Source organism: Pteropus vampyrus, unplaced genomic scaffold (genome assembly GCF_000151845.1).
Source record: "Pteropus vampyrus isolate Shadow unplaced genomic scaffold, Pvam_2.0 Scaffold558, whole genome shotgun sequence".
In the NCBI taxonomy this organism is placed as follows: Eukaryota; Metazoa; Chordata; class Mammalia; order Chiroptera; family Pteropodidae; genus Pteropus; species Pteropus vampyrus.
In genome coordinates, this window is record NW_011889339.1 from 154,453 (window position 1) to 158,711 (window position 4,259).

Here is a 4,259-nt window from a genome sequence, read left to right on the forward strand (position 1 = left end):
GCCCGTGGTGCCAAAGGATGTCTCGTCTTTCTCGTAGCCTAGGCGGGCGGGAATTCGGGGAGGGAAAGTTTCCCAGAAGAGCCCGGCCCCTACTCTCTCTGCCGCCAGGGGCTGAGCCCCCCGTTTACTGAGTCTCGCCTTCTGCCACACACTGCGCTGGGCTCCCCACCTGCGCAGTCACCGTTCAGCCTGCTCACTGCCCACGAGAAAGGGAGCGTTGGCCCTGCTTGGCAAATGAGGAAACTGAGGCTCGGGGCAGTTTGGTCACTTGTCCAAGGTCACACAGCGAGTAAGTGTGAGAGCGGGCCTCGAACGCACCATCCTCTGCTCCGCCACCCACTGGCACCCACGCGGTCTGTCTGAAACCTCAGCTTATGAGGGAGGGGGAGCCCCAGACTGTCACTGGGCTCTTCCCGCCAGGAATGGACAGACTCTCCGGGCACCGAAAACCCAGGAGGGACTTCCCGTCCACACTCCCCGCCCCGCCATCTCAGCCCACTCGGTGTCCTGTGGTCCCAAGGCTAGGGACCGCGTGGGCCCCAGAGGTCCCACCTCTGTACGTCTCATGGCTGCTCCTGCGGCTCTGAAACGACACGCTCCAGGGGCAAGTTCACCAGCCCTTCTCAAGGCTAAAGGAGTGTTCCAGAATCTTGAGCCCCAGCATTCACCCCTTGGTGGTCTCCCAGGAAGGTGGACTCAGGCAAGCCAGAGGGGTCACATCGCCAGCCCTTCCTCCCGCCCCCACACTCCCCTCTACCCAAGCCAGGCTCTGGGGCGGGGGAGGGGACGTCCAGGCAGGGCGAGAACTTCCAGGTCCCCGGAAAGTCCGGGCTTGCTAGGACCATGCCCGTGCTCCCACCTTCCCCCTCTCCGAGTGGCACCGAAGACGGAGTCTAGGTGGCCAGAGCCCTTCTTAGCTAAGCAGGTGGGCGCAGGCACCTTCCGGGCTGGGACGAGGGCCTGGCTTTCATCCTTCGTGCACTGACCACAAGCTCTCTAAAGGGCCTGGGTGCTGTCTCCCTGCTGAGGCTGGGCTCGGGCGACGCAGGCTTCTGTTCATCCTCGCCTCGGTCCTTGATCACCCGCATGACGGAATGAAAAAGGCGGACAGGGTGGTCCCTGCGCCCGGATCCTGCGAGTTTTCACTTCCTCCTCAGCTGAGTTCCAAGTGGGGCCGGCTAGTCGGATTCACCTGGTCAGTTTGGGGCTCTGGGAAGGACCCCTGGGTTCTCCCAGCCTCAGTGCCCGCCGGATGCATGGGGGTAGAGGTGGAGCTCTGGGAGCAGCAGCTGGCCGACACGCTCTGCCTAGAGCACCGGCACGCAGAAGCGTCGCGGCTTCTCCACCCTCATCTCCCACTGGGGAGGGGACTCCTGGGAGCCCCCAGACGCACATCGCTTATATCAGCACAGGCGTGGGACGTGGACAAGGGCACGTGGGGAAGACGTGGGCACAAGGCTCATGCCAGCTCTGTCCACTTCTCTGGGTGACCTTGGACAAGTCACTCTCCCCCTCTGGACCTGTCTCCCATCTGAGAGACGATGGGATGGGCCGTGCTCGGTCCCCGACGGACCATTACAGACATCTAAGCTCATCTGAGCCCCGGGAGGAGCTGCAGCAATCGAGACGTGCAGAGGGCTTTGAAATCTTGGGGGCCGACCCAAATCCAAATGCCTCATCTTGCCAACTTGACTCCCCACTGAAGCGATCACCCCGGGCTTGCCTGTTTGGGGGCTGGCTCTAAATCGCTGACTCCTGGTGCTGCTTCTGGGGGAGCCACACAGCCCGGCTGGGCTGGAGGTTTCAGGGCACCGGGACCCAGTCCTGCCGAGAGGCCTCTGGGCTCCTGCCACGTGGACCTGCTCCCCACAGCAGGGGCAGAGATCCAGCCAGGAGTAATTACAGCGCTCAGGGGCCGGAGCGGGCGGAGCCGCGGGAGAGATTGATTACATCTCAGTGAATGACAGCTGACTCGGGGCTCTCTGGGCAGGAGCCGAGGCCGAGTGGCCCTTGTCTCGTCCTCTGCACGGCTCCCAGCCCTGCCACCCTCTCTAACAGAGCTGGCCCACATCTGTGCGTCAGCGAAAAGGCAGTTCACGTGAGGGAGAGCGGATTCCGGGCTCCTCACGTGGAAAAACGAGGTTGCTTCTGCCTTCTCGGCACAGGACGGGCCGCAGAGAAGCGCCCAGCGTCCGTTCCCAGGGCCAGCTCCGCCGAGGCCACGGCGGCCGGGGGCGCCTCGGCCTGGCTTGGCTGCTCTTCCGGTGAGCTTCTCCGTGCGGTGTCTCTGTCCCCCTGGATTTGCCCCACAGGGGATCTGGGGATCTGATGAGCCAGCTCCTCTCCTTCCTCCAATAAGCAGAGGCTCCTGGGTTCAGGGTGCCTTGTCTCTCCGTTCAGAGCTCTTTGCTCCCTTTGGGATCCGGTCCCCTCCCCGAACAGGCTCCAGCTGGTGAGGCCTCCTCCAGGCCTCGCTGGGGGCAGCCTGCAGATGGTGGGAGCTCAGGGGACCCACCAGCTTGTCCTGGGGGAGGGTGGGCTACACAAGAGCCCCGAACTCAGGCCCAGCGAGGGCTCCAAGCCTGGCGTTGCTGCTTCCGGCCTGTGGGTTCCTGAACCTTCAGCTCCAGGCTGTGAAATGCAGACTGGACTGTTGATCCTTCTTCCCTGGGGTCTTTGGAGGATCAAGCAGCAATCTTGGTAAGAACCCTGGGGCCTCAGGGGTGTGTGTGTTTCGGGGGGCGTCAGGTCCAGCAAAGCTTGCAAGCCCTGCTACGCAGATGGGACGGGAACCACAGGCGCTGTGAGCCTGGGACGGACGTGCCCAGGTCTGGCCTTTGGCTGCAGCATGGAGGATAAGTCGGAGAGGGCGAGACGAGGCTGGGGAGGAGGCCATCGCGTCCAGCTGTAAGAGAGACGAGGGAGGCCTGGCCCAGGGGAGAATGAAGTGGACAGGAACAACTGAACATCGGAGGCAGAGGTGTTGGGGTGATGGGAGGTGGCCCAGCGTGGGGTGTTGGGGCGATGGGAGGTGGCCCACCGCGGAGCCTCTAGCGCGTCGACAACTCTCTACACGGAGCCAGGGCAGACAGCCGCCCCGGCCGACGACGAGGACGAGGACGGCTGAGCGGTGAGGACGCGCCCCAGGGCGGGGGTGGGGGCCTTGAGGAGAACTTTCCGTCCCAGCACCAGCGAAGCGTCAGAACCTCTGATCACACCCTGGCAGATGGGACGGCCTGTCCTCCGGACATGCTCCCAGCCTACGTCCGGGGGTCTCCTTGGGAGCGTGCCCTGGCCGGGTCTGGCCAGCCCCGCGCACCCCTGTGCTTGGCTTTCCCAGGTGGCGGAGGTGGGGAAGGTGGGCCCGGCTTGGAGGCCCAGGTGGAGGCTGGTCAAGGCCTGGGGCGCTGGTCCGAGAACAAGCCCGGCTCCCAGGGCTGTGGCCTCAGCCACCACCTCCCCTGGCTCCTGAAGACTGGTGGGCAGTGTGAGCAAGTGGAACAGAAGCACAGCCTTCGGGGCTGTGCAGAGCTGTGTCTGTGCCCAGCTGTGTGTCCCTAGTGAAGTTCCTTAGCTTCCCCGGGCCTCAGGCCCTTCATTCATAGAAAGACAATAATGACATCGGCCTCGTGGGATGCGCGGTTCATGTCTCAGCTGGCTGACCGGGGAGAGGCGTCTGCACTGCCGAGCCCTTGATGAAACCCCTCTCCCGGGCCAGGCCCACCCGGGGCAGGTGCTCACAGACTGGCACTTCCCGTGCCGTGGGACCTCCCTGGCCTCCCGACGGCCGCCTGCATCACCGTGCTTGCCAACCGGGTCCACAGTTTCTGTATGCAACGGCCGTGGGCAAAGGAGGCCCCTTGCAGGTGACATTCCCAGGCCGGCCCTGCCTGGCAGCTTAGCTGGCCTGGAATCAGGCCCTGGGTCCCTGGACAATAATCGTCTCTCTTGTTGTTATTATTTGCACATATCACAGAAGCATAAATTTGGGACAGGGTTACTCCTGGCGCCCCAGGAACTTGCTGGCACTGCAGGCTCTCGGGCCCCTGCCAGACTTGCTGCTTTTCCCAGGCTTGCTTGTGCTCAGTGAAGTCTGCGACACCCTCTGCCATACAGCGGACCCCACGCCGGGACAGAGAAGTGGCTCCGCCTGCAGAGAGTGAACGCGGAGGACCCTGCCTCCTTCACGCTATTCCTATTTTTAATTCGCACACGTGAGATTCTGACACGTACGGAGGGGTTTTTAAGATAATTGCACG